The 18,994-nt window shown below is 33.7% G+C and overlaps 1 pseudogene; it reads right to left on the reverse strand.

Moving 5' to 3' along the window:
* Window positions 1–3,518: 3,518 nt before the first annotated feature.
* Window positions 3,519–4,217, reverse strand: LOC145824343 (secreted RxLR effector protein 161 pseudogene; annotated as a pseudogene).
* Between the last annotated feature and the right edge of the window lie 14,777 nt (window positions 4,218–18,994).

An 18,994-nucleotide genomic window follows, 5' to 3' on the forward strand; every position in this document is an offset into this window, starting at 1 on the left:
CCTTCAAGACTGCCCGCAAGTCCACTGAGCAAGCGGAATAGGAATGCCTCGACGTTGTCGCCAGACGTGAGGGTTGATAGGTATTATTTTGCGCGCTAGACTTCTCTACAGGCGCGTCGGATTCTCCAACCCTATAGCTTCTGGTGATAGAAAGGGAGGGAGTATGCCACTGGCTTTGACTGCCTGAATGGCGTGGTTGGGTGTGTTCACTGTGGTCTCCCACTCCAGCAACACCCTTCCCTTTGACATGCCGTTTGAGATCTTCCATCTCCGACGCCATTCTCCGGATGATGGCATCTTGGTCCCTTAATTTGTGCTCCACACGCCTGCGTGCGATTCTCTTCGCCGCCGGTGCCCGTCTAGGCTCCGAGAGTTAAAAAACTTCTACTGTGCTTATCTCGCGCGTCTCTTAAATGTCCTCCTGGGGAAGTCTCCAGGCCCGCCATGTTTGGAACGGTGGGGAGTCCGTCTCTCCGTCTGGCTGACTCCGGGGTAACACCGTCGATGGCGGACAACGGTATCTCATCGTTGTCGCCATTGAAGGCGATTAGATGAGCTTGGAAGACAAGGTTTTGTCTATCAAACTTTCCACAGATGGCGCCAATTGTACGGGGAGCAAATATTTCGCAGTGCCCGTACTCCTTTCGTCCAAGCTCCTCGTCTGTCCGATCGACCTGCAAACATAACGACGGTGAGCTACCCGGCAGTGTGTGGCCGGAAAACCCCTCCGACGGTCAAGTTAGCACACACTCAGGGATAGAGAGAGAGAGAGAGAGAGAGAGAGAGAGAGAGAGAGAGAGAGAGAGAGGAGAGACTTGAGTGTTTAGGTTTTTCTCACCAAATTATGTTTTTTTTCACTTAGCATGGGGGGCGCAGTCTTGCTTATATACTTTTTGCGCTAAAATCTACTCCCATTGGTCTCTTGACATGTGGAGCTGTTTTCCCATCTATCAACACAAATCCAGCAATCACCACCTAACTATACCACCAGACTACATTAGCAGGAGCTCGGCATCCCGGCGGCATCACCTCGACTTCCCATGACCGTGCTGCGCAATGTGCCTGAGTGCTCCGCTCGCCGAGCTCCATAACAGCTGAGCTCGGAAGCATTCCGGCAGAGCCGAGTTCAAGACAGGTCGGCCGGTGAGTAGAACACATTTCCCGCCGAGCTACGCGTGCGACCCATGGAACCCGGGTTAGCAGGCGGTCATCTCGGCCAAGTAAGCTCGGTTCAAACATTGGACTTGGACCTCGAGCCTAAGCCTCGACCGAGCAAGATCAACTCCAGGGAGGCCTCAGTCAGCTCGGCCTAAATAGGGGGCCCGAGCCTCAACCGGGCAAAATCCACTCTGGACTGGCCCAAATTAGCTCGGCCCAACATGCTCGGTCCTATCCGTCCAGCTTCTATCACGGCCCAAAGCCAGATTATAAATCTCCCTCACAGTAACAATTAATGAAAATATATACACCTCAATTAATTTTAAAAAATCTTGTAATGCGGCCCAAGATTTGATTTCATCTTGTTGGATTTCTTTGATTACTCATAAAAATATATAGATATACATGAATGGACAAAAATAATTTTACTACTTTTTTTGTTTTTTGTCTTTCTCTTTTTCTTTACTTCACAAATGTTAAATGTTAAATTCAAATGTACAAAAAAAACATATGTCAAACCTTGTACTTTTAAAGAAATTATTCAATACTCTTACTACAAATTTTGTTGATTCTCCAAATTAAAAGTCATTAATCTAAATGGTACGATCTATTATTTTTGTGTTAAGAATTTAAAAGAAAATGTATAAATTATCAATAAGCAAATAAAATAGAATGGGAATGTTTGTTAAAACTATTAAATGACTTGTTTACAATTTATTTTAATTTGAGAGTTTGTATTAGACTGTTTGGTGCATCTCTTGTTTTTATTAGACATAAGTAACTTAAAAAACTCTAAAAGAAATAATTATTTGAAAATTAAAAAAGATATACTTTTAACTTGTACTTTTTGATTATCACTTTCTTTTTTTTTTCTTTTTTTTTAATTGTATTCACAATACACGGTGAAAAAGTGGGTTGGGCTTAGGGGTGGTCATTGGTCTATTGGCCCGCCCTACCCGATATTTTTAAAGCTTGAGAAAATTATTTTTCCTATAGGGCTAGATTGGACTGAAAGTTCTACCATAGTCCAGCCTGACCCGTCCATTTATAAAATATTAATTATAATTTTATATTATTTTAGGTATACAATAAAGTAAAAATATAAAACACAAAAAAAAGTATATATATATATATATATGTATTCTAGGGCATAAATCAAAACATTTTTTAAAAATCATATTTATTTTAACATTGAGTTTTGTTAATAATCCAAATTCAAATAATAAATAAAAAGATTTAAATAATTTAATATCCATTCAAGATGAAAAAAATAACAGTTCATATTTATTGGGTTAAATGGGTAGATTTGGAATTTGAATATTTTTTAGAATCGAGCTTGGAATGACTAACTTAGATCCGATATCAAATCTGACCGAATTTAAAATGACACATATCTTTTTATTATATAGTATAATTTTGATCTGAATCCAATCAAGCCTGAGGTTTATATGCACTCCTTGAGTTCAATTAAAAGTCATTTTATCTTTTTAACTTTGGTTGACGAAGAAGTGATGAGTGACATGTGAGAATTAAAATAATTTTAATTCAGAAAGAAGAATACCTCTTGTTATGATGTTCAAGCCTTTGAATCTTTATCCTTGAATGATCAAATCTTGAATATATAAACAAAACTCACTCATAGAACACTTTTATAGAACCATATGAAAAAAGTGGAAGGAACAAAGTTTCATGCCTATTCTATTCACAAAACAATGTTTGTGTTTGATGGCTATCACAGGCATATATATAGATAGGCTTGGACCCATATCCAATTGTAACTCCTTATAACTTCCCACCATCAGGGAAGTTGTAACTTCACATGATACCACCATATGGGATAGTGGACATATGTTAGTTACCCATTAAACTAATTAAATAATATATATATATATATATATATATAAATATAACAAGCATGTGGCATATGGGCCACTTTATGAATATTCTTACATTCTCCCACTTGGCACATATAACACACATTGTTGACTATTGGGTAACTAACAAACAGATTATGGCCATTAAATAAAAATACCCAAACCTTAGAGTTATAATATATGAATCATGGCAGTTATACTCTATCAATTGAGTATTTCCTTCCATATATTACATTGTATGATACTCTCAACTTTATGTGGTGTCATTCTTTATGAATAACTTCAAATAAGTTATTCTCTGTCTAATGATCTCTATGGATCAATAGTCCCAATGGACTGCATAGCATCACAAATACTTTAGGTGCACAAAATGATGCTTTTTTTTAATAATAATCAAATTGTCATGACAAAATAAAACAAAAAAAAAAAAAAACAAAAACAAAAACAAAAACAACAACTAGAAAAATTATTGAGCTAACCAATCAATCATATGCCCTCGACGTGTTTTGAAAACACCTTTACATAAAGACCTTTGGTCATGGGATCTGCAATCATCATATCGGTACTAATATGCTCAATGCTAACTTCTTGCTTCTTAACACGGCCTCGAATTTTAAGATACTTTATATCAATATGCTTGTTTCGGCTGCCACTTTTGTTGTTGTTAAAGAAGAAAACCGCAGCCGAATTATCATAGTAAACCTTTAATAGCCTAGAAATTGAATTCACAATTCGAAATCCTGTGATAAAATTCCTTAACCAAATAGCCTGTGATGTTGCTTCAAAGCATGCTATAAACTCTGCTTCCATTGTTGACGATGCAAATATCGTCTCTTTGGCGCTCTTCCATGAAACAACACCGCCTACTAGCAGATAGACATATCCTAAAGTGGATTTTCTAGAATTTGCACAACTTGCAAAATCTGAGTCTGAATATCCAACCACCTCAAGACAGTCAACATGCTTGTAAGTAAGCGTATAGTCCTTGGTTCCCTTTAAGTGTCTCATGATTTTCTTTGCAGCTTTCCAATTTTCCATTCCTGGATTGCTTTGGTATCTTCCAAGCATCCCAATTGCAAATCCAATGTCAGGTCGTGTACAAACCGGAGCATACATTAAACTGCCTACGGCAGACGCATAGGAAATGCTAACCATTTGTTCCTTTTCCAAATCATTTCTCGGCATTGACTGAATTTGTCACCCTTTAAAATGGGCGCTGTATTAGAAGTGCAATCACTCATCTTGAATTTCTCCAAAACTCTTTCAATGTAGGCTTTATGAGACAATCCTAATGTCCTTTGGACTTATCTCTATGAATCTCTATGCCAATGACATAAGAAGCTTCACCCATATCTTTCATTTCAAAATTTTAGGAAAGAAATTGTTTAGTATCATGCAACAATCCCAAATCATTAGATGCAAGGAAAACGTTATCCACATATAGAACTAGGAAAAAATATTTGCTCCCACTAACCTTAAGGTATATACAGTTGTCCAAAACATTTTCTGTAAAACCATATGAAGTAATAACATTGTGGAACTTTGAATACCATTATCAGGAAGCTTGTTTTAGTCCATAGATGGATTTCTTGAGCTTGCAAACTAAGTGACTATCTTTTTCAGAACAAAAACCTTCAGGTTGCTTCATGTATACTTCTTCCTTAAGATCCCCATTCAGAAATGCCATTTTCACATCCATTTGATGTAGCTCTAAATCAAAATAAGCCACTAATGCCATGATAATTCTAAATGAATCCTTTTTTGAAACTGGAGAAAAGGTATTATGATAATCGATGCCTTTTCTTTGAGTGAAACCTTTAGCTATGAGTCTGGCCTTATATCGTTCGAGATTGCCATTTAAGTCTTTCTTGGTCTTATAGACCCATTTACAACTAATAGCTTTAACTCCTTTAAGCAACTCGGCAATCTCCCAAACTTGATTCTTAGCCATAGATTCCAACTCTTCTTTCAAGGCATCATACCATAATTTAGAATCATCCCTATTCATGGCATTGGAAAATGAAATAGGATCATCTTTAGGTCCGATGTCAAAATCAAACTCCATTAAGTATACAAAATAATCACCAGAAATTGTTGACTTTCTAGCTCGTGAGGATCTCCTTAATTCTGTAGTCTCAATTAGGACTTGAGGTATAGGCTCTATGTTGATTTGTTTCTCTTATGGTGAAAGTTCTTGAATTTGTTGATTTTCAAGAATATTGGGTTGATTATCTTGAAAGACAACCAATTCACCTATATTCCTGGGTGTTGTATCCAGATCCCATGATTCCTTCCACTCTATCTTTCGAGGGTAACTCCTATTAGGGTTAATTTCCTCAATAAACTTAGCATTTCTGGTTTCAACAATTCTAAGTAAATTTGAAGGACAATAAAATCTGCAGCCCTTGGAGTTTTCTGTATAGCCTATGAAAAAACCACTAACTGTTTTGAGGTCCAATTTCTTTAAATGTGGGTTATACACCCTCACTTCAACTGGACAACCCCAAACGTGTAAGTGTTTTAAACTTGGCTTCCATCCTCTCCATAACTCAAATGGTGTTTTGGGAACAATCTCGGATGGAACCCTGTTTAAGATATACACAACGGTTTCAAAGCTTCACTCCATAAATTCATAGGCAGATTATAGTAACTAAGCATACTCCTTACCATGTCCATAAGTGTTCGATTTCTTCTTTCAGCGACACCATTTTTTTATGGTGTGCCAGGCACTGAATATTGTACAATAATACCTTCTTCCTTAAGGAACTTAGCAAATGGACCTGGTAATTGTCCCAATTCTATGTACCTCTCATAATATTCTCCACCTCTGTCTGACCTCACAATTTTAACTTTCTTTTCTGTTTGTTTCTCTACCTCTGCTTTATAAACTTTAAAGGCATCAAGTGCCTCGGCCTTATCAAACAAGAGGTAGAGATACAGGTATCGTGTAAAGTCATCAATAAATGAGATAAAATATCTCTGACCATTCAGACAAGGTGGAGTAAATGGTCCACAAATATCAGTATGTATGATTCCAAAAATTTCCACACTCCTTTTGGCACATTTACTAGTCTTGTTGGTCTGTTTTCCCTTTATGCAGTCCACACAAATACCAAAGTGGGTAAAATCAAGAGTCAGAAGGACTTCATCATTAACCAATCTCTTTATTCTCTCAATGGAGATATATCCCAATCTTTTATGCCAAAGAATAGAGGAGGACTCATTAACAATATTACGCTTAATGCCAATATCACCATGCAAGGTTAAAAGATTTTGTTCAAAAACAGGATCCAAATTTAATTTGTTCAAACCATTAATTAAAGTACCAAATCTTACAAAAACAGAGTCTTTAAACAAACTAAAATTTGCACCAACAAACTGAAATTCAAATCCAAACGGTACTAGTCTAGAAACATAAATTAATTTTTTAGAAAAAGATAGAATGTAAAAAGTGTTTTCAAGATCCAGAACAAAGCCATTCTTTAAAACAAGTTTGAAAGTTCCAACAGCTTCGACGTGCGAACGCATCCCATTGCTCGAATAAATGCCTTGTTCACTTCCCATCGGTTTCCTTAGGCTGAGGAAGTCCTGCATGGTATTAGCAACGTGAATTGTAGAACCCGAATCAATCCACCAATCATATTGATGAGTATTAACAAAATTAGATTCATAACACACAAGAGATATGAGATTGCCTTTCTTTTCAAGCCATTTCTTATACTTGGGGTAGTCTTTCTTCATGTGACCCTTTTTCTTGCAAAAGAAGCATGCATCCTTATTGCCATGATTTTTAAATGGCACTTTACCAAGCTTCTTGCATATCTGATCACCTTTGCTCTTTTTCCATTGCCTTCATTTATGTGTTGCTAAATGAGCACTTTCCACTTTTCTATGCTTCAATCTCTCCTCCTCTTGAACACACATGGTCAAAAGTTCATTGACAGGCCATTTTTCCTTCTCTGTATTATAAGAAATTTGGAATGCTCCATATTCTACAAGAAGAGAATTGAGTATGAAATTGACAAGGAATGACTCAGAAATCTCAATCTCTAAGGACTTAAGATGAGCTGCAATGTCCCTCATTTTCATAATATGGTTGCGCACACTCCTAGAATTGTTATGCTTCATTCCTGGTAGTTTGTTCATTAGGGTGCTTGCCAATGCTTTGTTAGAACTAACAAATTGCTCTTCAATAGCCCTCATGTAGTTCTTGACCTTATCAGATGGTGGGATTAAGCCCCTAATGCTCTGGCTGATATGTGACTTTATGAGCATTGGGCTTAAGCGATTAGATTGCTTCTACTTATCATAAGCACTCTTTTTCTGCAGCAGAACTCTCGTCTGTGGGTTCAGGAGGTTCATCCACACAGAGTGCCAGATCGAGGTCCATGTACCCTAATGTTAGAAGGATTTTGTTCTTCTAGTTCGAAAAATTATCACCATTCAAGAATGGAATATGAAAAGACTCATTAGACAGTACAGAGGTAGAAATTACTGCAATTACCAAGAACATTATTAATGCTTTAAAATAATAACTATAGTCTGAATCAACCAATGTCAAATTCAGTAACAAATCTAAACCTTCATGTGGGTAGAGGTTACTAAACTGTATTAGATTTGCTATTATTTTATAATAAGACTAATGGGTTCCGAAATATTTAAGGAAAAGAAAACTCATACCTATGGGTTTAGAGTGTTCAATCCCTTTAATACTCAATCCATTATCTTATTCCAATTAAATTTCATAAATAATTACTTTCCTGTGAGACCAAGAAATTATTCATAAAACATAATTACAATATGAAAAATGCCAAATTAAATTTTAACTTTATGTGATCATAATACTGAGAATCACTACATCTTTATGTTTTTAAGATGTTGTGGCTAATCTTAAAACAAAATATAATCTTTTTAATTATGGCATAATTTATTAATGTGAGCAAATCCATATGATCACAACAAGTACATAATCTTTTAATGCACATAATACATGCAATCAGAATAATATCACATGAAAATTCCAAGACCAAAACTCATGTAATTCAACCTTATATTAGATTTTTCTTAGACGTTGGATCAAAATAAATTCCATAAGTCTAATACATAATGTATATATGCTCTTATTTCACATAAATTTTCAATGCATAAATAATTACCTTAATGTATGTAATATAATATTACATTGTGGGTGTTTGGGAAGTTGTTTTTTTTTTTTGTAAGTTTTTTTAGTTGTAGGATATTATTGGAAAAAAAAAATTGTGCTTGGAAAGATAGTTGGGTTTTTAGTGGTTGGATGTGATGTTTGTAAGAGAAAAAGTGAAATGATTATGGGGTTTGATGTGATATTTTGTTTAGATTTATTTATTTTTTTTTATTTTGTAACCAATTTGTCTTTTAGTGAAAAAAATAAAAAAAACCACAAAAAAATCCTTCCCAAACACCGCTATTATTTTAGATAACATGCCAATGAATCTCAAAAATTATAAAAATTAAAAGAACATGTTATAATTCACTGTATGAAATTCAATTGAATTTGCTTACTATTTAAACATGCAACTATAATAAACAAAACATCCTTAACAGCATGTTAAAATTTCTTTATGAAAATTCTAGAAATAAATCCAAGTCTTTCATGCCTTTTAAAATAAACCAAATAAATCCAAATAAAACATGATAATTTCTAGAATTTATACAAAATAAGAGGATGCAATTTTTATTTTATTTTATTTAATATTTGTCAATAAATAGAAATCAATACTTAATGACATACAACAATTCTCCAAGATGAAATAGATTCAAAACATGAGTAATTTTAGATGTAAATAATACAATCACATAACATAATGAATTCTACTAATCCCTCTCAGTAATACATCTTGCAATAATTCATCTTTGATAGACATCAAATTAATATTTTAATCCATCAAGTTTCATATATATATATATATATATATATTAATATGAATCAAACAATGAATATTCATTCTAATAATTCAAACTTAAATAATGTTAAACTGTATGGCACAATCACAAGTCATGTATAATGATGGCACCATGTTGACTGAAACTTCACTATTAAGTATTAGACTATCAATTTTATATTCAAAAGTATGATACCTGCAAGTTCCAAAACCTCCTTGACAAAACAAAATAAACAAATGGCTAAAACAGAGACGTGTTGTGCTCAGACTAATCAAAATATTAGGAAGTGTAAACCAGAATAATATATTATAGCCAACAAAACAAATCGAACAAACGAAGAAAATTAACATGTCAAAATCATAACGGAACAGAGGCCCAGCAAGTATATAAAACAGAACGCAATAAGATTTGGTCTCCATAACATACAACAACGCTAAACAACAAGGACATAAGGTGACTCTGATACCAATTGTGAGAAGAATAAAGGTTGAGACCCTCTTTAGTTTTGATTGGTCAACTTTTTTTTTTTTTTTTTTTTTTCTTCTCACCCAATCCCCAACCTCCATGTGTGTGAGGGGGTTGTGGGGGTGGTTGTTTTAAGGGGGTCTAAATCAATGCCCTTGTGAGAATTAAAATAATTTTAACTCAAAAAGAAGAATATCTCTTGCCATAATATTCAAATATTCAAGCATTTGAATCTTTATTCTTAAATGATTAAATCTTGAATACATAAACAAAACCCACTCATAGAACATTTTTATGGAACCATATGGAAAAATGGAAGGAACAGAGTTTCATGCCTATTCTATTCACAAAACAACGTCTGTGTTTGATGAGTAATGCTAGAGACCCCAAATATTCTACCAAAAGTTTTACCAAATGTCTCACATGGGTGTGGGACCCACACAATGTGGGTCCCACACCCATGTGAGACATTTGGTAAAATTTTTGGTAGAATTTTTGGGACCTCTAGCATTTTTGGTGTTTGATGGCTATCACAGGCATATATATAGATAGGGTTGGACCCATATCTAAGTGTAACTCCTTATAACTTCCCACCATCAGGGAAGTTGTAACTTTCCATGAAACCACCATATGAGATAGTGGACATATGTTAGTTACCTATTAAACTGATTAAATAATATATATATATATATAACAAGCATGTGGCATATGAGTCTCTTTATGAATATTCTTACATGACAAAGATGGATTAAATTGGACACTTGATTGAGTAATTGAAGTAATATTCACTGTGTTTGGTTTGAGTTTTTTGGATTAAGTTTTTTGAAAACTGAGTTTTTTAATTTTCGTGTTTTTTTGTTTTTAGTGAATATTTTTAAAATTTTAAACATTTTTTTTTTACTTTTTTAGATGCACCTTACTTAGATGTGTTTAAAAAGTAAAAAAAATTGTGAAAAAATATTTTAAAAAATTAAGAAATACATAAAAATACAAAAAATGTACTAAATTCTTGTATTTTTTTTTGTATTTTTGGTATTTAATGAATTTTTAAAAGATTTTTTTTATAATTTTTTTATTTTTTAGGTGTATTTATGTTAGGTATGTCTAAAAAGTAAAAAATTTGCATAAAATATTTAAAAATCCAGTAAAAACAAAAAAATACGGAAAATAAGAGTATAAAATTTTTTGAAAACTGTTTTTAAAAAATAGGAACCAAGCAAAGTGATTGATGTTGAAAAATATATATAAAATTAGATAAAATATAAATACATATATTTTATTCATATTTTACCTACTCTTTTTTTTTTTTTTTTTTTTTCAAATCTCATCTTAAATTCTCCATTCAAACACACCATAAAGATTACAAGTGCCTCGAAGTCCATGATTATAATAAACAAATAAAAACACAGAATCGACATGTAATGAATTAATGCTGAGCCACTTCAGTGGGCAACATTCATTACAAACAGTTCCTAAATTTACTCGATTTATATTAATTCATAGAATAATGCTATATATATTAATACACTAACTAATATTTTTAGTTTATATAATAAGTAAAGTTAATAATAATATCATAACTACACTAATTAGTGCATGATTCTTGGTCTCCATGTAACTCCACCATTACATGGAATTCAATCTTAAATAATTAATTTTTAAACTAAACAATAATTAATATGAATTAGAGTGGTGCTACTTGCACCAATTGATGCATATATTATTAATTAGTACATTAATTAATACACTAATTTATGCATATAGCATTATTCATTGGTTAGTAATATCATATATTAATGATAATATGATATTATAATTATATAAAATTTTTACTCAAATTTTATAAAAATTTAATTTATCTTATCATTATATAATTTATTTTAACACTTAAATATATGATTTTTTTGCATTATTTATGACACACTAGTTACACGTAATACTTTCTTTTCAATTTTACTTGAAGTTAATTGTAAAATTTTATAGGAAATATTTTTGTAATAATTTTATTTAAGTTTTTGTACTTAATATTAATTCAAAAATTATTAGTATTTTCTTATTGTTGGTTATGGAAAAAAAAATTAAAGTTGTAATTAATAAATGTTCTTTTTGATTTAGTTTTCTGACTCCACTATTAATTCTGTGTTACATTATTAAAAATAAATTTTAAGAGATGTTTTAAATTTTTTTAACATTTCTCGCACTAACGTCAAATGTATCACTCATCACGCTCATAAGATAAGGAATTTTCGGTATGCTATAATCTTTAAGAGTTTTTTCACTCATTTGATTGATGAATTGGTCTGGTTTTTGCTTTAATTTTTTTTTTTTTTGGGAGCTTCGTAATATGTGTTCGATACAATTGTAATACATTTACAATCATACAATTGTATATCAAAATTCTTAAATTTTTAAAAAATTATATTACATTGTGATTGAGAGTGCATTAAAAATATTATTTTATGATATTTCTTGAATATATTTGATTTGTGGATAACATTTGAGATTGAATTAAATAATTTTGTAATTGATTCAAACTTTTTAATTTGGAATAACGAATCTTGAGGTTTATCTAATATATGTGAAAGAAAAATACTTTAGAGCTCTTGAACTCCAATGAGCTAGCAGTGGATCCCATCCACTGCTAATTTGATGCATGTTCCTTTTTTTCTTTTTACTCCATGTCAGCTCATTAGAGCTGCTATTAGAACAACTCCTTTAAAGCTCCCAATCACAAACTGTATGTGAAATTATTTTTCAAAGGGAAAGTGGAATATCTTATACCAAAATAACACTTTTGTTGCCAAATTAAAAAACTACCTTCATCGAGGTAAGTTGTTCTTGATCAACAAATTTTCTTCCAAATACTTCAACACCGTTTTTGATTCACGAACAAAAGTATATAATCTTGAGATACTTAGTCATGTCCACTTATCAAACATGATTTATGTGTTTAACCACTCTATCGCAGGTAAATACTATGAACGCAACATTATCGTGAAAAAAATAAAATATGGAGCATTTCTACATGGGGCTAACCTAAAATTTTAGAGATTCTAAGCTAAATCTCAGCATGGAATCCTTCATATATTCAGAAAAATAAAAATGACAAATTTTTTTTATATATAAATATCAAAAGTATGTAATGAATTTTGTTACTTACACAAATAACACACCTTGTTTATAAGAAAGGAAATAGCACTAAAATAATATAATCTATGGTAACAAAAAATAAATAAATAAATTATAGCAAAGTAAACAACAATTTTTTTAAAATGTTTTGTTTGAGGTCCTAAAGACCACTAGGCAAAGACTCTAAATCGCTATGCCTTGGATCGGTTCTGATTCTATATATCACTTATATGTATAATACTGTTGTGAAATATTTTGGTAACTATTAAAAGAGATATAATTAGAATTATAATGAATTTTGGGTCAAAGTAAAAATATGAAAAAAGTTTTACCTTGTGAGAAGTGTGGTATGTCATGTGGTAAACCACATGGTGTGATGAATAGTGGTTTATAGTGAATGTTTTATCACCTATTAGTAGGTGAGTTTGCATGGTAATGAAGATATAGAAAAACTGTGTATTACATGTGCAATTCTTTATTTCCTCTTTTATTGTGGCTTTTTCTTCTTCATTTTCGTTAGTTTTATAATACGTAATCAGCATGAGATTCTAGCCAGTTGAGAAGACAAAACTACTGGCACTACAAGAAAACCTGGCAAATAACACGGAGGTTTTTGTGACGGGGTGACTACTGTCGCAAAAAATGGTTTTTTGCGACGCATTATAGTTGCCGTCGCCAAATTTTTTTTTTGTGACGGGGTGTGTCTGTTGTCGATAAAAAATGGCCTTTTGCGACGGGGATGATTCCGTCGCTAAAGATTGTAAAAAGAAAATTCCAAGAACATTGGCGACGCACGTTATATCGTCGCAAAACGTAATATTTAGCGACGGTAAGAAGTTATCGTCGCAAATGGTGGACCATCTGTGACGGCAGAAGCCCATTGCAAAAATTGATGGATAAAACGACGTCGTTTCATTCGTTAATTATGATCATTTGCGACAGTTGAAATATGCCGCCGCAAATAAATGAATATTTGATTTATCCCGCTATTTCTATCCCATTTGCGGTCAAAGTCCCTAAAATCCCCAAATTCCTCAAATCAAAATCCCTGAAACCGAAATCCCTAAAATCCCCAAAATCCCAATCCATTGATCCCCAAAATCCTAAAATCAAAATCATTCAAAATCAAAATAGTGGTGGACGACGGCCTTCGCAGAGCGACGAGGGTGAATGACAGCCTTCGCCGGAGTGACGAGCAGCCGTGACTGTGAATAACGAGTGATGAGCGACTGTGAACGACCATTCATGAAGTTTTAGTGGGTAAAAGCATTCCAAATGAGAAGGGTCTAATTGTTTCGTTTAGGTTCGTCTTCTTCCTTTCAATGTCTTAATTTGCTACTATTCGAAAATGATTCCTTTACATATATGTCTGTTTTAGATGGTTATGTGCTCGTTGTGTTGTGCTGGGTTGGTTTTTTCAATTGCATTGGAAATACTTTTTTGGGTTTTACAAACAAGTGAAAGCCATTTTACTATATCACCATTTTGAGAGAGAGAGAGAGAGAGAGAGAGCTCAAAATTTTCAAGATGCACTGAATGTAACAGAGACATCAAATTTTCCACATGGGTAGGCTCAAGTGTATTTCTGTAAAAGAAACCCTAGAACCTGTAATGGCTTTGCAGAACATCCATGGAGTCAAATGGATAGTCATTGAAACATACTGAGGAGGTCTATATTTCTACTCTCACACTCTATCTAAGACTACATTGTTTTGTCTTTTTAATTCAATTTCTGTCCTTTTCTTTGTGGTTTTGGTGTTTAAATTACTCTTATCCAGAGGTGGGATATGGAAAATGGACCTCAAAATTTTCATCTGAATGACTGAACTAGAGAGAGAGAGAGAGAGAGAGAGAGAGAGAGAAAGCCCTCTAATTTGCTCAATTTTTTCATGTATTCTTGAATTTCAACAGCTTATATCTTTTGGGATTAAAATTATTTGATCTATTTTTTACTAGTTTTTCAAATATTTGGTTTCAAGTATGATGAATATGAAATTTGTTGATGATGTAAAAACTTTATCAAATTTTATTGTCAAATGTTTTCATTCTTGATTTATCTATTTAATTTTGTTTTTCTGCTAACTTTATGCATAATCAATATGTTGTATGAATCTGTAAAATTGGACACCGTTATTGTCCTAATTGGGCTGTTACTAGTTGCGACCCATACAATGCTCTGCTAATTTTTAGCCTCCACATGTTTCAAATCAGATTTTATTTGCTTGAACATTAAAATTTTAAAAATTATAGGGCAAATAAAATAATTCTGCATACAGTAATTCTGCAGCCTACTTGACATTTTAATAGAGCAGATGAATATTAATTAATATAATGAATTATAACTTCATTATTATTCCAGCTCATTGAGTCAACTGACTGATTATGAAGTGAAAATTTTAATAATGCATGCAAGATTAATTTTAATAATGTGAAAGATTTACATTGAAGATTCTTTTTGTTTGGGTTTAATCAATTTTCATGTGGTTTATGTAGTTACATGGTTCAACATGACTCAAGTTTCTATTATTACAGCAGCCTTCAATTTTGTTAAATAGTGACTGGTATCTTAACAGGAAAATGGTACACTGGAGGAATATAAATTAGCTCCTGAAGGTGTTAGTCAAGCACTTTTGGCAGGAGAATTATTCCAAAAGGTAGGTGTTCCTACAAATACTTGCTGTGGTTCTCCAGGGCCAACACGGCTTTCTCAATTTAACATTGTTGAAAAGTAATCTAGAATGTATAGCTGATGTAAGAGCATCTCCAATCCTTCACCAAATCTTGTATGAAATTTAAAAGTGGCATGAAATTATCATTCATATTCGCACACTACCACTTGAATTTCCTAATGATACCGAAGAAACTTCTCTCATTCTTTTTCTTATTAGTTTTTTATAACTGTCATTGACAAAAGTTTTTTATCAAAAAAAATATGCTACTTAGTTAAATTCACTTTGGAAAAAAAAAAAAAAACTAGAAGTAGAACAATGAATTTGTGAAATCTAGTAAATATCAACAATAGGAATCTGGCTAGTACTTGTTCTTTGTTTTTTTGTTTTTTTGTTCCATACTTGTTATACCTATATATTTTATTAACTTGTGACTATTTTTGAGTTATATCGCATTGTTTGGTTACTTGTAGTTGCTAAATATGTTCCGAGTTTGTAAATCAAAGGTAAAACGCAGCGGATGAAAAATTATGGTCATACCTTTTTTTGCAGAGTTTGAATTGAAAGGATCTCGTGGGTAAATCACGTGCTTCCTGAATCTGATCAATCAACCCAGCAGTTGAGTGATATTACAGAATGAATATCACCCACACAAGTCACAGTGCAAAATGGCTCTTGATCGTTGTATTTTGGGAGAGAGTCAGTACATGGGTAAAACATACGACATACGTTATTATTCTCTTAATCATCCATATCCCATAATATATCAGATATATGGGATAATAATAAAACTATCCATATCAGTTATATCAGATATATAAGATATCTATCTCATCTATCCATATCAGTTGATATGATAGATATAGATATCCTGAGTGGTTATCCAAATAGGTTTTGAATTCAAATTCAAACTTATTTGGATAAGGTTCAAAAGGTTCAGAAAAAGGTCATGCCACATGGGTGCCCAATTTCTAATATCTCCCACTCGCATATGAGTTAGCATGACACTGCCACATCTCTATCTCAATCTCCTCAAAAAATGAACAATCTCATACTAGCCAATGCACCGTGCGACTGCTGAGAACACCTGCATGTGGGAGCTCTATACTAGAAACTCAAAATGAGCCAGCAAAGAGACATCAACCCAAAAAGAACATAAATAGTGTCTCATATACCCCAGACCCATCTAATTACACCGGTCCAAAAAACATCTCTAATCCCTCAAAAAGAGCATGTTTGGCCCTCTCAATTCTTGCAATATATTCACACTCAATCCGCCTCTCATACAGAGCGATGTGAGCTGCTGGCAGTGAATATACAATAGTGGTGTAACACTAGATGATCTTTCCTTTGCCCTCATGACATTTAGTTTAGGATTGACTGCTTTCCCAGTGATGTCCCTTAAGGCTGAATCATATGTGACCGCAGACAACATACCAAAGTAGCAGAATATCAACCCCTTACCTTATGACATAGGCAAAAGTCACAAAAGGGTACATAAATGAAAGTCATATCAATAATGACACGTAAGACTCACACGATGAGGAAACAAGGATCCATTCTCTCACCTCATTACTCGGTCGCCAAGCACATATAGTATGAATACATGCTACGGTGGAGTAACTCTTCTAAAAGAGTGACGTCATACTCGATACACCGTACAGATATTAGTCTAGTCGCTTTCTAGCGCCTAACCCGAATTCTTTATTTGCTCGCCTTCCAAGCGCCAAATGAGATTTTGCATCTGGCTAATCATAACAGGCACAACATGGAAAGTGGGTACTAACATCCATGTTTGGTCCTTAACACGACTTCATCTTGGTTGTAACCAAGGTGACATGCATAGTGGATAATTGAAGCCTCTCTTGGCTCCAAATAAAAAATAAACCACTAGTCTCATCCTTGCTCGCTCCCAAGCGCCAAGGGCGATTGCTCGTTTGAGTGAGCCAATCTTGCCTGCTGACATCATCATCTGCTAATCATTATGACATAAACCATAATAGTGTCAACATCCCATCATCTCAAAATAAGTGATCGATTTTAAAAAAAAAAATTGACCACAGCTTGCGCAATTCTAGATTCCAAACATAAGGCTTATCAGCACCTCTTGCGATAAGTATATACAACGGAATCCACCATGTGCGCCTCACATGAAGTGATTCAAGATCACAATTCTAGATTCCAAACATAAGCCTTATCAGCACCTCTTGCGATAAGTATATACAACGAAATCCACCATGTGCACCTCACATGAAGTGATTTAAGATCACTACCTCTTGCGCAATAACCTCTCTGAAGATATTTTGGTGACCAATTTGCGTTCATTCTTGATGCGCCCAACTAGCGCATTGAATCTTACAAGGAGCAAATTAATATGCTACTAGTAAAGCATTCTATCCACAGTCTAATGAGCAAGGTCAATGTCTAAACAACTCAGTTGACCATTTACCAAAGATAACACTTATCATGGCGAATGCGCCCACAAAGCGTACTTTAGGTCCCACAACAAAGAAAAGATCAAGGAATATAGGTCATCTGTTTCTCCCAAAGACAATACGAGGATACACTCAATAGCTAAGGCTATGGCTTTTACCGATAGGTAAGTCAATGGGTTTGTAATTTTGCATCTAGAATCATTCTAGGATATTCCTTATGTAAGTCATCGAAGACAAACCGAGAATTTTCCCGAAATAATCCCTAAGGATCGTACATCCGAGCATATAAATTACATCACCCATATGTCCATCATATCAAAAATAAAGGACTGCCCACCCTAGGTGGTGACAGCCTTATAAATGCCTGGCTCATAATGACTAAGTAAGGAAAAACTTCTTTTGGACCATTGATCACGCCTCAGTGGTCTTCATCGATCATCGTTGGCCTATCATGGCTTGATGAAATCTAAGAACCACTATTTGGATAACTGTTTTAGGTTGTAAAAGATTTATTGGAACTAACAACCTTTTTGCGCTCCTAACTTTTCACCATAAAAACAGATGGTAAATCCCTACGGATCTACTTATCCAATTCTCTAACGAGAAAGTTGGGTCACAATGTCCACAAATCAATGTTCCGAACTTATGTCAATCATAGCCTAAGTCAAAATAACCTCACTCCCCAGGAGGAAGTCTTCTCATGGTCTACACTTTTCTCAATAGTGTGACTTTTCGGTATCTAGCGTGCCTTATGCCTCAACAATGACTATCCAAATTACGCATAACTTTAGAACAGTTTCGCTTCATAATGGAAAGTCAACCAAAATATAGAAATGGTTAATCCTCAAAGACTTTGTCTTAAACTGCGCAACATTAATCCACTTTCTAAAAACAGGGGACTAGAGCCTTTGATATTATCCTAGACTCTTTATCATCTTGCGGAGCAATCATGAATGTTTCCCTCTCAATCACCCAGTGATGACGTGAAAAATTTTCACATTCGCTACCACGCAACTAAGAATGTAGAGTGTTCTTCTCTAATGGAGTAATCCATTAGTAGGTATATCGCTCCCACTGTCCCTAGGATATTAGAAATTTTTTTTCATTCTCAACTAGGCTACATAGAGTGCTATGCTTAGAATTCTCTATCTTATAGAGTTCCAAAAACTCTATTCACGTCACATTTACTAAGAAAAACATTATGTGACTTAGTTACACTACCACAAAGCTGCTTACCTATATGCACATGACCCGGAGGGTTTACATGACAGCATACAATAATGCGCCACATAACCCTATGTATATACAAGACAACATACAATAATGCGCTATAGAACCCTAG

This window comes from Camellia sinensis, chromosome 4 (assembly GCF_055761805.1).
Source record: "Camellia sinensis isolate YWXY chromosome 4, ASM5576180v1, whole genome shotgun sequence".
In the NCBI taxonomy this organism is placed as follows: domain Eukaryota; kingdom Viridiplantae; phylum Streptophyta; class Magnoliopsida; order Ericales; family Theaceae; genus Camellia; species Camellia sinensis.